The following is a 23,252-nucleotide window of genomic DNA, read 5'->3' as shown; positions in this document are numbered from 1 at the left end:
TGTGTGTGTGTGCGTGTGTGCGTGCATTTGTGTGTGTGTGTCCGTGTGCGTGTTTGGTGTAGAGATGGGGATGGCTCAGACTGGTCGGGGGCTCTGCCTCAGAGCAGCAGTGACTTTATTAAACAAACCTGATGGTCGGAATTTGTTTTCTGTAGCCCCTCTCTCTCCACTCCACCTGCTGTCTGGGAATGTTCACCAGCTGTGGGAACACACACACACACACACACACACACATACAAGCCATGCATTTCAGACCTGTCATATTAATCAAAAGGGTCTGTGCATTTACAGTCAAACAAACCTGTTGATCGAGAGAGTGACATTATGTTTAAACACAAGGGCTCAAACACATCTGTTTCTGTACAGTATGTTGGTCCTAAACAGAGGAAGGTGTAGCGGTAGAGGTGTATTTGAACTTCTGCACCACCTTTCAGGCTACCTTCATCCTTAAAAATGTGGATAAATAACAAGAAATTATAATAAGATTGAATATATGAGCAGGTCCCCAGGATGACTGATCCCCCCCAAAAAACAATAAAAACTGATTACATAATATTTGTGGTCTTTAGCATCAAAGCATCTTTACAATATGTTACCATTTAACACCTGCAGTCACAGGTAAAAGGCTACACTGAGTCAGTGTTGTCCTCCCAGCGCTGCTTGTATATTCAGTGGGCAGTTGCCGGAAGAGCAATACAAGCAAACACATTCCTGTGCAGTTGTAACAGGTGTGTGCAGCTACTGTTAGCTTGGTTGGAAGGCCAGAGCCTCCGCAGCAGTAATATAACCTACCGGGAGACATTGGCTCTTTGATCCCAGCGCCGACCACCTCTCAGTGCTCTCAGAGTTTGTGGGAAAATCATGTTTACACAAATCCTCACCAGTTCATGCTGAATGGACTCACTTTGGATCCAGAGTTTGAGGTGCACAGTTTAGAGCTTCAACACTGAAAGCTTCTCACTACTCAATGATCAAACAGGACAAGAATGCCAGATGACAGCTGCTATTGTCGGACAGTTTTGGTACATTATTGTGATACAGGCTTATCCATGACTTATGGACTGTCAACGAAACAATCTTTGTTTGCAGTGTGCTGTTTTATATTGATTGTTTTGTTTATTTTCACCCTTGTGAAATAAATGTACATCAGCATGTGTGTGCATGGGTTACAACCAATCAGAGAGTGACAAAGATTGAAAATAGGCATGTTGTATTTCATTTTTACGTCCTGTACTTTGGCAGCTCCATGAGTTCTCTGTGACACTAGAAGAGATATTTAAACACCTAAGAAGCATTGAAGTGAAGAATGAACTGCTGTCGGTCCCCAGAAACAGATTTCCCAAAGCCCAGTCCTTTTATCACTGAGAATACATGATGACATCACCAAAACTGTACGATGCAGGAGGTAATCTCTTCGAGTTTTCACCATACTGTTGCAGCCACGCGCTTTCATGAGCAGAATATATCACATTAATCACTGTCATAGTACCAGTATATCAGTAAGCAGTAAATGGAAACCATACTTGCATTCAACTTTGATTGATACTTAAATAGCTGTTGTTCTGTGCAGTGAGTCTGTACATACTGCAGTTCACATGTAATCAACCCTGCTTAAGACACATGCCAACCAGGTCTAACAACTTAATACGTGTGTCGTACTCGAACACGTGTACAGCAGCACCATGTGTTCAAAGTGGAATCTGACAGCTTTGCTTCTTTTTGGATCAGTGCCAAAGGGGGAATGCAACCTTAAACTTTTAAGCTTTGATTCACCTCGTGAGTTCCAGGCGAGCTGCTCACGTGACTTTGTTGCTGCTTGTACCAGTTAACTTGGTTGCTGGGCGCTGTTGTTTACCTACCTGTAAGTAATTCTGATGTCAAATTTTTAAGGTGAACTTTTATTCTTGTCCATAATAACCAATCTTACCATAAGGTCCTATCAGTAGCTGTTAAATATCTTACTTAAGTTGAGTAATCCATTTAGTAGCTCTTTGAATAACTTTTTCCCAATAACTTTACCCAACAAGCTAGCACCTTTTTTACTATGCTAAAAGCACCACAAACAAATTTAGATTCAGAAAATTTGTAGGCCGACATCTTTGAATCTGGACAAATGAAACCCAACGTTGTAAAATAAAAAAAGACTTGAGTTCCTCTTCCCCGAAGGCTTACATAAATGTATTTATAAGTCGGTCTAGGGTTGTTGGTAACCAAAGGTTTCAGGCTAGCTGATGCACACAGTTACTTAAGCTTAACCAGTTGTGCAAATTGTCCTGCCACACAGCTGATTGGTTGATCTAAGTCCAGGTAAATTGAAACAGAAAAGGAAACATTTTGGATAATTTGGGATTAGAAGTCTGGTTTAAAAATTAAAACTTAAACCACTTAAAAGCGGGATAGTTTTGGCTCACATTGATCATACTGTGGCTAAAACTTAATGTTCAGTGTATTCTCATCATCTTTTTACGTTTTCAGGTTCATGTATCACACTCTTCACTTTATCTATGTTTATGGAATTATTGAAGCAAATGATCATTTTCTGACAAAAAAGCGCAGGTCCAACCCAGACGTGTGTTCCACCGTCAGTGCTGAGGAATGTATGTGGGTGCCACAGGTCTAAACACTGCCCATTCTCTGTGGTGTGGAAGGGCTTACACTTCCATTACAGGATATGTGTGTGTGTGTGTGTGTGTGTGTGTGTGTGGCTCAGAGTTTCCTCTCTGTGTGCGTGTATGTGTATGGCATTATTGCCAACTGCCTACCGACTGTTGCTGTCTGGTGTGAGGCATGACTCATATAATATACACAAACACACGTTTTCACACATTTGAATACAACTTTTAGAAGAGTGCAAGTGATGCACATCAAACCCAGTGTATAATGTGTATTACTTTGGTAAAATAGGACACAGTCTGAAGTTCACATGACTGGCTGCATTGCAAGGAATCTCTTATACTTAAAACGCTTAAGGCTCTACATTTACAAGTATACCATCCCTAAAGTAAAAACGAACAAAGCCATAAAGCTGGATTCAAACAAGTCATCTGATCATTATAACTTAAAACTGAGTATATAATAGTCATTTATAATAGCTTTATTCGTGTATGTTTTACTGTCGATTTTTTTTTTCCCGACTGTCTCATATGAACAGTGTATATTGGAAATGACCCACTCTGTAAGGCCCATCACCACTATGGTGACCACATTTCATCAGCTCCAGTGCTACTGTTTCACTTTACTGTATGAGTCAAACGTGAGTATTTTCAGGTCAGCGACTGTTTTCCCTGCCTGAGAAGTTTGCTCTCTGAGCCAGTCTTTCCCATGGTTCCAGGATCCCTTTAGCCCTCCACACTTCCTCTACCGTCACCAGATTGTGGTTTAGAAAGAGCTGTTTTTTCCCCTCACCCTGGTTCGAGGTCTGGCTTAACAGCAGAAGTGCCATTTTTCCACTGCTAAAAGAAGGAAAGAGAAAGAGAGACAGATGTAGAATGAATGCAAAGGGTAGCAGAGGGACAAAGTAAAAGAGTAAAAGAGTTGGTTTCAGAGGATGTACAGGAGCCTTGGTATTGTGTGATTTGTCTGTAAGAATCTGTATGAGCTCCATGTTTGAACTACTGTTTTCTGACCAAAGTTTTATATCAAACAAGGAATGTATTCAATAATTAAAGACTCATATACAGTATGTGTATGAATGTCTTCGTTTTTGCAGTGATATTGTTTGACATTGGACCTTTCTTTATGAACAAATGTTCCTGAAGAAACATATTTCTGTAAAAATAAATGTTTCGCTCTAAAACGGACACGTGTCAATGCAAATAAAATCAGACTAACCTTTCATACTAAACAGAACTGTACAGATCTTTCCACTGACAGCTGCTAAGTATCTCATCTTTCTAACATGCTGTGGAAATAAAGTAATGTTATTACTGCAGTGAATTATTTTAAATTAGCTTCAAAATTCTTCAACCTCTCAGATTTGTAAGAAAATCATGGGCATCACTGCCCTGTCAACAGGACACTGTTTGTATTGAGATGAAGATTAAAAAAAAGTGAAAAAATTGGAGGATAAGCGTGTTTCCTGTTTTTGTAGAACAAAAACCTCAAGGGAAGCACACATCTATGTTTTGGAAATTATGCTATAGACTTGTCATAAGATAAGGTAAAAAAATATATATATATGAAAACCTGTTGTCTGTTGTTGACAGGAAACGGAGAAGCTGACAGAGCACTGACAGATCCAAAACACTGGTATTGTTTATTTTACCTCACACATATTACCATCTCGACCATGTTAGACTATTTTGTGTTGATTATAGGAATAGGAGTTTATTAAGACTGAAAAAATCCTCATTCAAAAAGTACTATAACTATAACTGGTTCTTGTCTTAACAGGCGAGAACAAAAAACACACACACACTTGTTTTGTTTGCTTCTTTCATCTTAGATGACTCACCTTGGATAACCTTCATGCAGTCCTCCTTCTGTCAGCCAGCTGTCTTGGAGTGGATTACCTGAAGATTCCCTCACCTGACACACAGTGCAGGTATTCTGGTCTGCAGCTGGCAGGGTGATCCCTCTGTGTCTGGCTCACATGTGTTCAAAAACACTGGTGTTACATAACAGGAGACAAACATTTGCCATTTAGTGAGTCGTTTTAATCCCAGGCACTTTACACCTAGACTCTTTAAACATAGGACTTTAATGAGCCGTATGAAGTGACGAGTCAGGTGGGTCCAACCACAAAGGAGCTTGCCCAATCACTCAAGGAAGGCACACTCAGAGTACATAACAAAGAATAATTGCAATGGAGCAGAACAATGATGGTTTTGAGCAAGTAGGTAGTGTACAGTATTTTCTGTGCCTCAATTTGACCTCTGGGCCCACATCTGGGACTTTTCCATTACCCACAGGTTTGAGAACTCTGATAATACTGTTGGCCTTTCCTTCACTACTGTCTGTACAAGTCTTATGCATGGCATCTTCCTTCTAGTGAAGTGCTGAGCAGTTTTCATCACCCTCTGTAGAGACTCTGTAGAGGCTGGATATTGTTGCAATTAAGGACGTGAAACTTTAATTTTAAGCTCCATAAGACATTATCTAGATACTTCTTAAACCTTTATCAACTGAATTCAGATCTGTTCAATAAAAAATAAATACTATAGAGCTTTTTTATTCATGATATAGATCTGCAGTCACATTTAGGATTTAGTATGTGTAGCTCAAGAAAATAAATTATGAAGAATCTTCTTTTTTTAAGTATGTGATGAGAGAAATAGAGTTGCGCAAGGAGCTAAAGCAGATTTAAGGGTAATAATTTACTGTATGCTACCTTGTTTCAAGGGAGTAGCTGCAAGACATGCACCTGTTAACACATGTTGACATGATTCCCTGCACAGTGGGAAAGAGTGAGAGGGAAAGGATAACATACAAGAGGAGATGAAGGGCACAGAGGGATTGTGGCATGGAAAAAAATAACACTGTATCACTAACAGTAACTGTCTGTATCTTAGTTTAAATAATTGGAATTAAATTATGTGAATTATGTAAATGATATTATTTATTGATGTATATATCATCCTATATCAAATGTATATACCACTGCACGATTTACTTTAAATATTATCAAACCCATCCACCTCAGGTTTAATATTACCATATTTATTTTCCCCCTGTGAGCTTGTTGGCCCTTGTTTTGAGTTTTGAGTATGTGTACTTCTGTGGATATATATTAAGAGAGAAAAAAAATATGGACAACACAGCACAATATCCCATGAGGTTAGTAATCTGCGGGTATACAAATTACACACAATCACACCCACATGGTTAGTCTTACATGGTAGGCATAGATTTTGATTTGCATAGATTCAAATAGGGTGGGGGGATACAACGAAGATAAAGGATGTGGACAAAGTCAAAGGTTTTGTGTGTGTGTGTGTGTGTGTGTGTGTGTGTATGCTTTTTGTGTGTGTGTGTGTGTGCCCTTGTGTTTGTGTAAGAAAGTAATTTCCAACACAGTTTACTTTAAACTTAAGCTGCAGCAGTGTGAGAATGCAGCTGTGTGGGATTTATTGACGACCAATATGTGCATGTGGTCTTTTTACAGATGATAATATTTTTTTGGTATAGAACCCAGACACATTTAAGTAGATTTATTTATGTGTGGGGCTGTAAAGTATTTTGGCCTGTTTAACACAGGGACTGTTCAGTGGGGGCTGTGCAAGCAAAACATGAGAACCACAAGGGTTGATCTAAAAGGGCATTTGGTTTGGCTGCATGTTGGAAGCCAAAACGGCCTCTGTTACTCTGGCTTCAGGCTAAACATGATAAAGGACTGTGAGATTAGCACAGTTTCTGTGACACTACTGTAGGCCTATTTGATTGAGTCCAGGACTGTAAAACTTGCAAAACTAAGTTCTTATATTTCCAGTGTTGTATCACTGAAAGGTAGAATGTTGCTTTGTTTGAAATGTTGAAAACCGCAGACATCTTTTCTCTTACACAGGGGCGGATCTAGACTTTTTTGACAGGGGTGGCCCAACTGGGGCACTGATTTATGCAGGGGTGGCATGAAGTATGTGTCCACACACACACACGCAAATGAATAGCATTTAATTAACCCTTCCTTAGTATTTCAATACTAATTTCAGTCACCCTCAGTGGGATGTATGGTCAGTCAAGTCAGCTCAGATGAACGCCAAATGGAGCCTTGTAACTCGAAGGTAGCCAGAGAGATGGCTTCTTTTAGGATTATTCACATTCAAACAAAAGCCATCATTCATCCCATTGAGAGCTCAGTGGTGTTGATTAGCCAGTGCTGCTTTGCAAACCTCTCCGAGATGTTGACACAAAGAGTGCTGCACTTGTTGAGTAGGAATTACAGAAATTGACCCACAGCCAAAACACACAAACTTGCAGTTCTTGTAGGCAGCAGAATGAGTGATGGTTTTAGCGTTGTCACTTATTGTACAAATTGTCATATTTGAAGAGAAATCTTTGAGACCTTCACAAAGACTCTTCAATTACCTTTGAATACATCTTGATATCCAAACCATGTGATTGAGCTCTATTCAAAATTTAATTTAGTCTAATGCTGCCGCAGAGTCACACAGATATGATACATTTGATTTAATTTCCTCAGTGCGTGAGGACATCCCTCTCTGTCACTGTTTCAGCTCAGTGCTCTGGTGTTTGTCGTGTGACTCACAGGCAGACCAGGCATTAATCAGAAACCATAAACCAGCCATGTCAGTGAGCGTCTCACCACCCACTGGATACAAAGACATTCAAGAGTCTGTTGTAAAAGTCAATCTATTCTTAATCCTCTTGTGTTTATCTCTCATGTTTGATTATGTGTCACAATAGTTCCTGTGTCAATGAACTCACTGAAGGAGGTTGACACACTCTATCTACATTACCAAGTTGTAGTGCTTACTTTTAATACTGTGCCATTCGTGACAAACCTGGCTGCTGTTTGTTAAAGCTTACAGCAGCTCTGAAATGAATCTATTGGTTTAGTAAAATCCCTTTAGCCTGCCTGTGTCTGTGTTTCCACAATTTACTTAACTATTACCCTCATAACTCTCCACTGTGGGAACTTTTCAAGAGGACCAAAAACTTTTAAAGGGACTCTTTTTTTTGGCATTACAATTTTCTCTCCCCTTATTGGCTGCCTTTCTCTGTTATCTCATGAATCAAAACGTTTCCGTGCAATCCAGGCTACAGGAGTTACCTACTGTCAGGTCAGTTTTTCAGCCAATCATCACTATGGTTCAGAGCAAGATAGTAAATAATGTACAATTATAATAACAATAAGTAGCTGAATTAGGGTCAATGGTGATCTAATATCACAGTCATAGTTACATAAATGAGTCAAATCAAAAGTAAGGATAAGATGAGGGGCAATAAATCATATTTGGTGAGTGGAGAGGGGGCTGTCTCATGGAACCATCTGTTCGAGCACACTTCAGGATCTTCTGTGCACCTTTTTCTCTAATTTATCTTTACATTTACAACAACTTTAAGAACATAAAAATCCTCTTAAAGTCGGGTTGGTCTGATTTGGAAATTTGCGATTACACATACATCCCACCTGGATAATGCCAGGGAATTTTAAGGAGTGCGTAAGGAGTTTAACTGAGAGAACTTTACCATTCTTTGAGCTTGAAACCCATGCAGTGATGACTAGATGCTAAATAAAGCTAACAAAGGGCTAATATAGCTATACTCACAATAAGCACTGTTACAATGACTCATACTCGGCACAGGCATTTATTGTAGTAGATTTGTATGAATACCAGCTCTAAGCTGTTATTATCTTGCAGATTGGACCGTGCTTGCATGGATACAGTGCAGTTAATGTCATCCTCTCTGACTTTTGACATTAAACAAAATCCAGCGGGGCTTTTGTGGTGGATTTTAATTTGCTATTTCTAGTTTCAGAAACAGAAACGACATAATGAGCGGCCTTGAGGAAATTACTAAAAGATTCTTTCTGTCTGTGCCACATGTGGGGTCCCCCCTGGCCCCTTCTCTTTCTAGGACTGTGTGTGTATGAGTCTATTTTTGTCATTTTGTAGATGTCATTATGTGGTGTGGTTGCTCTATTTATACTCTCTCTTTTCAACCAGACCTTTTTATCCCCCTCTCTCATGGTGAGGCCTCTGGAGCCTCATCTCTAGCACCAGGCCGACCCTCTTATTTGTAAAAAGGGGCATGATCTGTAAATTGCATGCTGGCTTGTGCCTAATCATAACAACTCAGTGTAAATACCCCCCACCTCCACGCTGTCATCCATAAACCCCAAAGTACACATGCTTCTAATTCTCCTCTCACAGTAAAGAGAGAGAGAGATAAAGTGGAAGAAAGAGAGATACGATGGAAGAAACTGACAGATTTTAATTTATCATGTTCAAACACTTGTTTCCATATTGTTCTTCACATATTTCCTCTTACTGAGTATTTATGTATTTAAAAATAGAATAACAAAAAGAAAATATTAGATTGTATCATGTAAACAAAACAAATGTATCTGACTCTTCTTGAAGGAGAATTTGATAGCCTGCAGGTGTTAAGGTTAGAGTTAGCAGAGTGGCAGTGCGTTTATGTGTATGTGTGTTGGTGTATCGCTGTACTCAGCACAAACACGCTGATTATAGTTGTTTGGATAAATGGTGGTGTTTAAAACTGACATTAAAGCTTTCCCCACTCGCTACACGTTACATCAGGTTTCTGTGTCTGAGCCCCCAGAGATGGCACACATCAACCTGCTGCATAACTGGGACTGACGACCACTACAGAACACTTCATGGCTCTGTATGTTTTAAAATATATACAATATGATAAGTAGCCTACACTTAGGCAGTAAACATGCTCATAGTTTTAGTAAGATGAAACAAAGATTTAATGATATTTTCAATTGTGTTATTGAATAATAATGCCTTTAAATATTTAACATCAGTGTTTTTATCCACCTCACATATTATTAGAATGAATTAGTATGTTTTACCGGAAATTCAGGTATTCAGGTGTTAGTGTGTGAACCTGTCAGCCTGTTTGCAAAGTTGTGCACAGCTGCCTATGTGTTGTGTAGATAAGTGTGTGTATGAGGACAGCTTCTGAAACTGTGCAATCCCTGTTGTTTCACACTGCTGCTAGTGTGTTTAGTGTGTGTGTGTGTGTGTGTGTGTGTGTGTGCGTGTGTAGTAATGTGCACACTGGCATGAAGCTCTGGCGTGCACACACATGCTCACTCACATGTGCCACTGCAACAACTGTCAATAGCTAAATGTTACTTATATAGCACCTCTTTATTCTTCAGACCACTCAAAGCACTTTAACACTACATGTCCCATCCCACCCTTTCACACAATCATTCATACACATACAAGTACACTTTGACATGTAGACAAAGAGGATCGAACCGCCAACCGATTGAAAAATTGACCCACTCTTTTACTGAGCCACAGCCGCCCCAGCTGAATGTGCATGTGTACTAATGAATATAAATGAGCACATTTCCTCTCTCCATGTTTCATGAAAGCTCATCATAATCATAAGATTATTCTGAACCATAAGTAAAGATTCTTTTATTCAGTTATAAACCTAAGTGAACTTTTTTCAAGAAAAACATTTAATCCAAAGAAGGCAACCAATGAGGAACTCTCGTCCAAGAGTTTGCTGTTTAAGTCAACTTACCTGTTCAAGGGGGTACAGTGAACCTTTACACTGTTTACTCTCTCTCTCAGTGAACCTGAAACAGTGGGAGTACATGGGAGTGAACACCCTCCACAGGCCAACAGAGAGACCTGCAACAACAGAGATATGTAGCTTCTGTCAAAATAGCATATCAGTTTGAAAGAGAATTAGTAAACCCTCACATTTGTGATCAAACCTCAGAACATGATTAAAGGGAGATCAGCCAATTAAGGCAGCAAAAATAACCCATTGTTTATTAATACACAAGTTTCTTTTTAATGTCCTGTAGCTGGATGTATTTGAGAGCTGTCCTGATCTAAACTTTTTTTTTGAAGAACCTGTGTGTGAAATCCATATAAACACGGAGGCAGGTCTTCTGAGGACAGGTGCACCAACATTCACTTCAATAATTTAATAACATGTTTGTTATGTTAGCTGCCAGAGTGGTTTCCGTCTTCTTGCTTGAGGTGAAGTTTGAGAAGCTGAAGTGTTCTGACGGCGTTTAATGACAGCTACATAACTCGCATGTCAGCTACAGAGAACAAAGTCAGGAGGCAGTATCACAGCAGGAACAGGGAAACAACTCCATCAACTTAAGTCAACTGTGTACGTATGTGTTTGTCCTGTGTTAGCGTGTGATATTATGTCTGCCTGTTTGCAGATGTGTGCATACCTGTCTACATGGGTTATCTTTATGCAGACAAGTGTGTGTCTGCTTCTGTACCAGTGAGCTCCCCGGTGTCTCACGCTGCTGTTCAATTTATCCTAAGGAAAGGATTCAGAGGAAGGACTGCAGCAAAATGACGATGAAAAATACATTTCTTTGTATCTTCAGAAGGAACTTTTACATGTTAGAAAGTTCTTGTGCTTTTGACACTCTTTCACCAACTGTCAGCTTCATTTACCCTGTTTGCGTGAATGTAGGTGTGTTTGAGCTTGCGTGTGTGTGTGTGTGTTTGCGTGTGTACATTAAAAAATAGATACTTTGACATCACATCTTATGCTCACACATTAACAGTTTCCTTCTATGTGTTTGTGAATGTGTTGCTAGGTAACAAGCACCAGGTCAAACAGTCATGTGTGCAATGTAGGCTGCCATGACGATACCTGGTGATTCCACGTTCTTCGTAACAGTGCTAACTGTGCGTAATGAAACCACATGAAAGGCTTGGCCACATTTGGACGCATCAATGGAACTTTTTTTTTTGTGAGAGGCGCCTATGCTCATCATTTAATAAGCAATTAAACTGTCAGCTTTGCCGTCTGCGTGATGTACGACTGCAGGTTGCAGGTGAGAGGATGAGTCTTGGCATGTCCTCACAGCAAAGTCAGAGACCTGAAAAAGGACAATTAAGCAGAGGATTTCCAATGCTGCACAGCCTCTCTCTCTCTCTTTCTCTCTGTCTCTCTTTCTCTTTCTCTCTCTCCCTCTCACACACACACACACACACACACACACACACGCACAAGCCATCCACTTCTCCTCTTAAGTGTATAATAGGGAGATTGTACATTTTTCAGCAGATTAAGATAATTGTGCTTTGTTCCAGCAGGGTTGTGAAATGATGGGGGATGTATTGCAGCCGACTGTTATAGCTGATTTGAATAAAGCTGTCAGTTTAGTTCAGGTCAGATCAGGTAAACAGACAGCTGATATGATGATAATAGCAGAAAAACAAGTCTCTGAATTAATAAGAGCACGTGATGGGAGTGCAGGGGTCTATGAAAGCAATGAAAAAATAGTTCACAAAGACTTTATTTAATTACTTCAGAGATTTACGACATGTTATTATTCTTTCTACAAATCAGCAATAAGGACTTTTGAAAGGATCTATATGATACACATTTGATAAAGAATAAGATAAAAGCTTTAAGACAAAACAGCAGGAGATATAAGATAAATTGCTAAGAGACCTTGCAGGGAAACAAGAGGCAGTTTTTGATGTGTTATTACCCTACAGAGGAGGTTTGTGCCGTTTGTTTGTCTGTCAGAAAGCAGGGTTACAGAAAAACTACTGGCCCCATTTGCATGTTACGTGGTAGAAGGGTGAAGAATGAGCCAAGCAAGATCCCATAAAATTTTGAGCTGATCCTGGATCACACTCACAAATTAAAAGTACTAGTGGATATAACTTTACATATACAGCAAAGTTATTGACCAAACAGTGTCTCTGGCAAAGTGAAGGATGTGTAGTGCAACCAAACGTATAACAAAACACAAGAGCCATGTCAAACATCACACACAGCTTGAGCTTGTCAGAATGTTTTGACATAAATTGGAGTTTGGAAATACATCCAGACATACCGGATTGTGCTTGCCGATTTGAATTTCATTAAAGATTGGACAACTGGCCTTGGTGGAGGTCTAAGCTCTTTGACTTCCCTCTTCTTAAAGAGCATTCAAATGGTATAAAGATCAAATAGACTAAAACTGGTTTTGAGTGCTAATATTTTGCCCAGCAAAGGTAGTCTCAAAATTCCGATAAGTTGTTTTTTATCAGATACATTCAGAAAGATGTTATGAACTTGTTGTCTAATAATTAAACCAAGCAAGCCTTCAGTCATTAGTTACACATGTGTAGGTCACCATGGAGTCCGAGGGGGTCAGGCCTCTCCAACCTTTGTTATGTTTTATTATTTCATCTCTTTAAATTCTTGATTACTCTGAAGGACGTTTTTCTAGAAGGAATCCATCAATTAATAGTGCAAAGTCATAACCAAAGTTACCTTAAGACACTTTATAAAGAAAGCAGGTCTAGACTGTACTCTTTTTTTATGATATTCTGTAAATATAGATAGTATCCTTGTCTCTCGTGTTAGTCAACTTCCTGCCTTTGTGTTTCCCGCTTGTTTGATTATGTGCCCTTGATTGTCTCACCTGTGTCTGATAAGCCTCACCTCCTAAGTTTATTTAGTCTTTGTGCTCCCCTGTCTCGTTGCCTGTTCATTGTCGTCCATCGTGTGTGAGTCTATGTCCCTGACCTTACTCTGGATTATCTTCGTGCCTCCCCTGATTTCCTCGTGTCCCTTGGATTACCTGTTCCTGGTTTTGTTTGTAAGTTTTTTTGCTGTGTCTTTGATTTTCCTTTTTGTCTTTTGTTGGAGTTAGATTTTGTTTGTAAGTTTTTGCCTTTTATTTAATTAAATCCGTTGTCTAAGTCTGCTTCTGGGTCCTCACCTTTTTGTTTCTATTGAAACTGTGACAGTCAGTAGGACAATGTGCGATGATTAAAATCTACAGGAAACTTTAGGGAGGATTCATCATTTCCATTTGTGCTGTCTTTGCATGTATTTGTTAGTGTGCATTAACTTTGGCCAAATCAACTGACAGACATCAGGAATCAGTGAATCAAGGGATTTCACAGATAATCACACTCCTGAACAGTCCCCCTCCCCCTCCTCCTCCCCGCTGTGCAGACATGTGTTGGGAAGAGGTCCATTTGGCAACCAGAAGCACATATCCCAAAAACCCTGCTGAGTTTATTGTGCATTTATGTAGAATCAGGATAATCACATACAGCAGTTTCTGATGAGGCGAGGCATCCTCAACATTTCTAAAAGTCCTGCACTGAAGATGTAGTTTTAGGAATGTGAATGGGATACAAAAAGGCTGAACATCACTGACTACATCATATTGAATACATCACTCTGTCTAGTAACAATAAGACGTCAGTAACACACTCACTAAAGTGATGTGTGACTACAGTACAGTAAGTTCAGTGTGTGTTACTTTCAGAAAAGAAAACAATAAATTACTCAAAAAGTACTTTTTTTTTTACATGTCAGTGATTGCCATTACTCTCATCAAACATATCAATGACGTCAACCAACACATCAGGTTTGTTTTGAGAGTGTACAGCAGGGGGCCTAAAATGTGAACTGTGGTCACAAAGCTCTGTTTTAAGTCCATTTGAGGTATGGTGGCTCGGAGGTGTCTGTGTTCTGTAGGGGACTGTGTCCCTATGCACTGGCCAGCACCTTGCTGTGTGTGTGTGTGTGTTCTCAAAGTGAGGAACTGTTAGGGAACCACCAGAAGCATTCCAGTCAGACTCCCTTACATGACTGGATAGTCAGAACACTGAGCCATTTAGCCTTGGATCGACAATCACAAACCTTTTAATAGCTTAAGATCTTTTTTGGATCTTTGCTGCAAATACAGGACCCACATGTGACAGTTATGGGGAACAACCCATCAATGAAACAGCTAAGACTCTGGGCAAGAGACTGAATTAACAACAGAAACAAAACATCAGCAATTTGTCAAAAAAAAAAGACCAAAGGATGGCGGGAGAAAGATCAAGGAAGATACTAATATATGACAGCAGGGCTTGTTATCATGTGACTGAGGTTCCATATTTAAGTTACATGATTGCAACTGAACAATATCCATGAAGGATGTTTCACCCTGTAATGACAACATGAGATATGATTGAAAGTTCTGAAAAATATAATAAGTACATTTTTGGAAATTGAATTATTTTAAAGCTGTAATTAAAAACCAGGTTATTCCACCAAATAGTGATTTCTGAACTCTTCCTAAGTTAAAACATTAGTATTCTATTCTTTAAACATGAACTTGTTTTCTTTGCTTATTCAAGGTCTGAAAAACATCTTTTTTGCATGTTTTGGTTACCTTAACCAGTTGTTTTTCCCCACAATTAAAAGGCCTAAATGATAATATTTTATTTGGAAGTAGTGAGAAATTCATTTCATTTCACAGAAACACAAACCTATAAATAGAAGAACCAGAGAAGAACATTTTTATTACACATTATCTTCCGGAGCTGTAGATTATGTTACCTGCCATGCTGACCACACTAAATGATCTATCTATCTATCTATCTATCTATCTATCTATCTATCTATCCTTCTGTTGGACCTAAATCAGTCTGGCTTTAAGCGGGGCACTCTACCGAAACGGCACTACTGTCGGTAAAACAGAATCACTGCGTCTGGCTAAAGCTGTTGGACAGTCCTCAGCTCTATTGCTGCTAGATCTGTCAGCTGCCTTTGACACAGTGAACCACCAAATCCACATCTCCACTCTCTCTGAGCTTGGTATCTCAGGATCTGCCCTACACAGGTTCATGTCCTACCTCTCAGGGAGATATTTTAGAGTATTTTGGAAAGGAGAAGTATCCAAACCCCACAGCTTATACACAGGGGTGCCTCAAGGGTCAGCGATCGGTCCCCTTCTCTTTTCAATATATACCACCTCACTTGGTGCAATCATTCGCTCCCATGGTTTCTCATACCACTGCTATGCGGATGATACCCAGCTCTTCCTGTCATTCTCGCCAGAGAAAATGACGCTTCGGAAACGGATCTCACCATGCCTTTAATTATGCCCTAAATGGATGAAAGATCACCACCTTCAGCTCAGCCTATCCAATACTGAGCTCCTTGTCATCCCAGCCAGTGCATCTATGCAACCACAGATCAATACCCAACTTGGACAAACTGATCTAATACCCACTAAGTCTGCCTGGAAACTACGAGTCATAAATGACAACCAGCTAACCTTTAAGGTTCACATAGCCTTGATTGCTTGGTCATGTCGATTTGCCCTGTACAACATCAGGAAGATCAGACCCTACCTTTCAGAGTATGCAACACAAGTGCTGGTACAGGCTTTCATGAGATCACGCATGGACTACTGTCACTCAGCTCTCCATATCCCTCTACTGGCTCCCAGTTGCCAGCAACAAAAAGGGCTCCTGCCTACCTGAACACCCTCATCCAGGTCTACACTCCCTCCAACCCACTACGCTCTGCCAATGAAAGGTACTCCCATCACAACAGGGCCCTAAGGCACTAACAAGACTCTTGTCTAAGTTGTTGTTTATGTTGATTAGGATATTCGTGATGATGATGACTATATTGACCTTCTTGATGCTGCTGATGATTATAGTAATATTTTTTTTTTTTTAAACGCCCTGTGCACTGCCTGTTGGCACCAGTGTCCGGTCGGACTTGAAGCTGTTTGTTGGCACTTAGTGACTGTGTTCCTTCCTGTCTCGATTGTTGTTTGTGTTGTATTACCTCTCAGATGAACGTTGCTTTGGACAAAAGTGTCTGCTAAATGAAATTGTAACACTGTATGAGTTACTTATTAAATACAACACAATGGTGTGGGCATCTCTATGACTGTGTATAGCATGGGGCTGTTCAATAATACATCAGGATGTTTCAAACTGAGTTCCTTATAAACTGTGTCCCTCTTAGGAATTGAAATAATGCATCCATTATGATCCAAGTCAAACCGGAGTATCCTCAGTGAGCTCTTGGCAGTCAGCAAATGTGCTGTGAAACTGATCGGAGGTCTGAAGAATAACACTGATCAAACATTAAAGCAGTAAAATGCTGATTTCCTTGGAATGGAGAGTCTTTGTGGGAGATGGCTGCAGCATGAACATGCAGTGACTCTAACTCTGTCTGTGTGGGAACATCAGGGAGAGATACAGGTAGGTGGGAAATGTTGCTGGTAGTAGACTGATTAAATACAATGCAGTCATACTTGACATATGTCCTGTTCTCTAATGTACAGTGAATAATTTGTGTATAGTATGTAGTATAATTTTAATAATACAAACATTTTCAAGTAATTGTGAGCCTGTGTAAGAGCAGATGATTAACATATTTAGATTTAGCTGTGTTTTTGCCATTCTTAAATACATTGTATTATAAAATGATTTCGGATTTAAAAAACTCTGTTACTGCTCATTGTTAGCAATGAGTGACTTGGAAAATAGACTGTACTTATTTGGAGCTTTTAGTGTTCTAACCACTCAAAGCGCTTTTACACTACATGTCACTTTCACCGACACACACACACATATTCACACACCTAAGTGTCAATCTCCAATCAGATTTATGTCCATTCATACCTGATGGCTATGCCTTCAGGAGCAATTTGGGGTTCAGTGTCTTGCCCAAGGACACTTTGACATGTGACTGTAGCAGTCAGGTATCGAACCACCAACCTTCCAATAGAGACGACCGACTCTGCCACTAAACCACTGCCGCCCCAGGCAGCAAACATTTTTAGATTGTAGCATGATTATACATTTCTTATAGTAAGATCACGTATTTTGATTTGTCAGCTTTTTCTATGTGTCATGAACAATTCAGGAACAGCAAGAGCTTTGTTCTCCTGAGGGACTTATTAGAGCGCCGGCCTGAAGGAGTTACAGTGAATTCACTGGACAGAACAAAGTCACACTGGCTTTATAGGCAACTTGTCTCTCGCAGAAAAGGCACAGGTATCTCCAATTGTCTAGGAGCGCACAGTACCAATATCATTTAGGTTGTTCTTATTCTTTGCAGACAATCTTTTAAAACAGCAGATAACTATTGCTGGGTAACCAATTTATCTATGAATGCAGAACCTGCCGATATGTGACTCGAGTGCTGGTGTAAGCGTTCTGGTTTCTTATTGAAATCCAAGCAGTATCGTCCACCAGTGTTTCTGCTGGCATTGGCTCTGAGCTGAATAGTCTGGGTGGAGCAAAAGAGCCGTTACCCATCAGTTATCAATCACCTATCATCTGACAATGTTACAGCTTTTATTCATCTCTATAAACAGACATCTGCATGCCAGTGCAGCCAACAATCCACTTAGACATCTTCTGTTGACTATAAGTCATTCTCACGTCCCAAGTTGCTATTCAGACAATGACCAGCACACGGAAAAGGAAGTCTTGGCCAGATGTCCTTAATCGCCAACGGTTGACTCCACTGGAAGCACAGAAAACATTATCAGTCTATCGTTATCAGAGAACAGCTGATGGATTCTGAGATTTCTGAAAAAGTGAGATATTCACTCTCCATAACACAACAATAACATCAGAGCATTGAAAGATAATGATGTATTTAAAGAAAATGAGCATCATATCAAACATGTTAGGACATGAAGATAAGTGTAATTAAGAATAAATTCATGGTTCATTAAGTTATTACACCCAGAAATACCCAGAAATGGAGAAGGTCAGTTTTTAATAGATTCATTTATTTGTATGTTACTTGTTTTAAACAGACTTCTTATTTTACAACAAAACAAAATCATGTTTCCTTATGATAAGAAACAATGAAATCATTAAAACAAGAAAATTACAAAAAAAACAAACATTGACTTAATTGAAGTGATTCAAAAAATGATTGGCTAATGACTGCTCTTTGCAAATTTAAAAATTAAAGGCATAAAATTTTAGTGTTGACTATGAAAGTTCATTCACGACTTTGGAATCAGAGGCTTGATGAGAGTAAATCATTTTCTTGGCAAAAAAATGAATATCTTAAAGCTATCTTTCCCAGCAAAAACACAAAACTTAAGTTACTTCATCAATAAATAAAAAACTGCTGTCTGATGAAAGTGCTGGTTGAGGTCCTGTAACATTAAACCCAGCTGTAAACACACTTCTCTCCAGCTTCTCAGATGTAATATATTAATCTTATGACTTTTGTAAAATAGTGCTGCAGCTGGTTTGTAGACTTTATAAAAGCCTGCATCACACACTCCCATTCAGTTGTTGGTATATGTCTATATCATAGACTGTACAGTCATTGGTCCATATTTCCACAGCATGGAGGAACAGCAGGATGGAAACAATATGTCAGACTGTAAAATGTATTTAATGAACTGTGATGCCTTTCAGGCAGGGCCGGGTGTCAGTTAAACTACAGTAACAGTGCTTTTTCAAATGTTCCTGCTGATTTGATGATACATATGATGTGATACACTAACAATTCTGCATTCTCTAAGGCTCAGTGAAACTAACATAAACACAATGCAGGTGCAATTTGTTTGTTACTAATACAATATCCCATGAGACCATCACTGTATATGGATGACATTGTGTCTCAGTGTATCAGGCTGAACCTGGTTTAGTCCTATTGTGTCCAGTTAACAATGCCACACTCCATCACAGAGCCGAGCTCTAGGAACACTTTAACACAATATGATCTACTTTTAGCACTGCTTTTTTGTAAGCGTGCATGAGTGCGTGTGTGTGTGCACGTATGACTGCAAGTTTGTGTCACTGAATCAGGGAGCTTCCTCACTGCGGCCAAAATCCAAATGAGTTCCTGTGCGACATTTCCCGATGTGACCTCACTTACACAAACATTTCTGTGGCTGCACTAAAGACATGGCTGATATTCCGACTAAACATGTACTAGGCGCTGAAATTAACTTTCATACAAAGTTTCAAGGAAGAAACCCGCAGTCAGAAACACAGAAAAACAGACACAAGACAATTTTAAAATCACTTTCATGAAACATCTTTATTGATTTTACAGACATACATCCTTAAAAACAAGATACTTATATGTTATATAATCCGTTGGTACCATGTTACATTTTGAATACTCGTGCTTTCAATGTCACTTGCAAAAAAGGAGCAAAGTGATCTTTCATAACCAAATGAAAGTTATGAGCATTGTACACTGCTAATTGTATATTGTTTAATAGCACACCAGTTGCACTTGGAGAGCTGCTTTATTTTACATTTTTCCATTGTTTTGAGTATCAGCAAGTGCCACTGTAATTTTTTGTGTTGTTGCCTTGCACAGCAGTACAACACTGAGATGTTTTCAGCTACAAGGCAACAATGCTAAATAATATATTAAATATCCAAATTCACACTAAATAGACTGTTTTCTATGTGTAATTGGCAGTTTTACACAGGCAGGTTGACGTGGACCTTGTTAAGCTCTTTAGTTTAGTTTTGAGGGCCTTCTCCCTATATTTAGCCTCTCAGAAGGTTATTATTCCAAGGCACTGCATACCTTCAGGCAAACTCCATCAATGAAAGGTGTAGTTTAGGGTATCATATAAAAGATGGTTAGTAGAACCTTGAAACTTGATCTCATTTAAAACAGTGCTATTGTTTTAAACTTTAATTATCACTTGGATTATTCATATAGAAGAAGGTGAGTCTAGTTTTGCAGAAACGTTGTTTGTCGACCAATCATCCCACTGCTGTCAAATTTTAAAGCTATTCTCTTCTTTTCCACCGACTTTTGTTTCAGCACGATCACTGTGACCCTCGTCTACCCTGTTCACCTCCAAACCATCTCATCAGTGTCCAAGTCCTCAGCTCATCCTGCATCCTGTCTTCAGCCCCATCACCACCACTAATGTCTCCACTGGCGGTATCCTATCCTGCTCTCGGCCTCTCCTTGAAGTACATGAAGACATCACAAGTTGACAGTTTCTCACTCTCCATAGACAGCACCTCTGTTTCCCCCTCCCCTCAGGTTAAGAGTCTGGGTGTCATCCTCGACAGTACTCTATCTTTCCAATCACACATCAATAACGTCATCCGGTCCGCTTACTTTCACTTACGTAATATCAACCATCTCCGCCCCTCCCTCACTCCCCACACCTCTGCTATTCTTGTCCACAGCCTCGTCACCTCCCGCCTCGATTACTGCAACTCCCTTCTCTTCGGCCTCCCCCAGAAAGCCCTCCATAAACTTCAGCTTGTCCAGAACTCTGCCGCCCGGATCATCACCAGAACACCTTCTTCCCACCACATCACCCCCATCCTACAGCAACTCCACTGGCTCCCAATCAACCAACGGATCACCTACAAAATCCTTCTGTATACTTTCAAATCTATTCACAACCTCGCCCCTCCTTACCTCTCCGACCTCCTCCACATTGCCACTCCATCCCGCAACCTCCGGTCTTCCTCCTCCATCCACCTCACTGTACCCCCTGCCCGCCTCAGCACCATGGGGGCCAGAGCTTTCAGCGGCTCTGCTCCCCAGCTCTGGAATTCTCTCCCACCCGACCTCCGAAACTGCACCACCCTCCCAATCTTTAAATCGAATCTCAAAACTCATCTGTTCCGCCTCACCTACTCTCCCCAACTCTAAGCACTGTCCCTCACCCACTCTTAATGTATTTTATCTGGTTTGTTTTACTCTTGTTGATGTTTTTACTCTTGTTTGTGTTTTTTGTACAGCGACCTTGAGTGTCCTGAAAGGCGCTTATAAATAAAATGTATTATTATTATTATTATTATCACGATGGGGTCTAATCGCCAAAGACTTTGCACATTTCATTCTTTCCAAACTTGTAAATAAATAATTGTTCACTCTTGAAGAAGTCTCCTGATTGAAATATACATGGTTTCTCCAGCTGACAGTGTCTATGTCCAAGCTGTCTTGTGTCACTACCGCGTTCTCAGTTGGTAGTCTATAAGGAAACACAAAGGAGAGTAACAAAAATAGGTCAAAAGGTTGGAAACTGAGGACAAATTCTCAGACATGCTTATATAAAACACAAATGGGAATAAAGAAAGTGTTGCAATATATTTCAAGCATTCGTGTTTTGTGCTTTTTATGTGAATTTTATATCTTCCAGATTTTTAGAGGATTTATACTAAACCTGTTTTATGTGCTGTAGTCTTTTTAAACATTGGGAAACTAGCTATGGGAAATGATGACTATTAGTAGGGGGGCCAACGTAGCCAGTATCAATAGCCATCATTGTTTCTTGTTAATTTTTGGAGATTGTTACATCTTGATTCTTGGGGTTCCTAGCAAGACAAATAAAAGTGTCTCAATTTTTTTCCTGTTGGATTTAGTGATAATAGTTGTAGGTCAAATTTAGATGTATTCCCGCCGAAAATCCTACCTTTCCTCATGAACATCTAAGAGTATAAGCCTGAAAAACCACAGAAATACAACAAAGTAATGCACAAAATAGATTCAACTTCATAAAATAATATTATGAAGGCTTCTGGGCTGATGACCTCTTCCTTTTCGGAAAATTATACTAATTGTGACATACCAATTTTTATAAACCTAAAATGCTCAAATCTGTACAAGGAAAATAATACTGGTTCATTATTATTCATCACTCAGAAGTTAGAATTACCCATTCATTTCCCATATTTTTGAAATAACAAGAGTTGACACAGGAATTATTTTCATCGCTTTTACCATTTCAAAATGGGCCATTTCTCATCTCATAGACAGCATATAAGGGTAAGTTACATAGGCCCTTTTTTTCACTACCATTGTCTGTGTTTTCACTGTGATAACAAGCAAGCTAACTAGCTACCTAAATTGCACTGAATTTAAGGAATTAGTCATAAGAATAACACATCAGCACTCATCCCATTATGACCTTCAATATTTTGTGATGCAGATCTGATACCACCATAGACAGCAGTACCAAGATGGCACAGAGTCTATCCACTACGAAAGCCAGGCAGGAAACAAATTTTGCACAATGTATCCTGTGCCAGAAGGCAGATGAAGATAGAATGGTAAAAGAACCATCATTGCAGACATATTCAAAATGTCTTTATTTTATCCACAAGAGAGGACAGTATGGAGATGGCGATTACCCACAGATCAGCGATAGACTAAAACCCTACAGTGCAGATGATCTGCAACACAAGAAAGCGTCATGGCACAGAAATTGCTATGGATCCACCTGCAACAGTGAGCACCTAAAACGTGCTAAAGCTCGCTACCATAAAGCATGTGAAGAAGGTAAGAGTCAGGTTCTTCAGAAAAAGCTTGGACGACCATCTTCTGCAACTGCAGCTGGATCAAGTCCATCAAACTTGTCCAGTGAAACCTGGTACACTCGTTCTGCAGCAGCTGTTGAGTGGAAATCAGTGCTTCTTTTGTCAGAAGGAGACAAAAGATCCTCTTCATGAGGTTTCTTCATTCAATGCAGGTAAACAGCTGAGAGAAGCTGTCCAGAAAAGCAACAACCAGCAGTGGAAGTTCAGCTGAGTGCTGCCATAAGTTCAGATGATGCACGCACAATTCAAATAAGTCAAATATCACCTGCAGTGCTGGGTGAAGAATGTCCATTGTGGTAAAAAGAGTTGTGATGAAACCCAGGAATGCCAAAAGCAATAAGATAATGTTGGCATAGTAGCCTCAGATATTGCTAAGCTGGTCTACTCCAGTATCCTTAAATGTAATGGTGTGCATGATGTACAGCCATCAACACATGCCATCAAGGCGAAAATCATCACTCACATTGATGATGTCCAATTCACTAAGGCGAAACGCCGCAATGAGCCTGA

This window comes from Semicossyphus pulcher, unplaced genomic scaffold, assembly GCF_022749685.1.
Source record: "Semicossyphus pulcher isolate SPU_LCO1_2020_fin unplaced genomic scaffold, fSemPul1.0.p SCAF_4, whole genome shotgun sequence".
NCBI lineage: Eukaryota > Metazoa > Chordata > Actinopteri > Labriformes > Labridae > Semicossyphus > Semicossyphus pulcher.
This window is presented reverse-complemented; position numbering follows the sequence as displayed.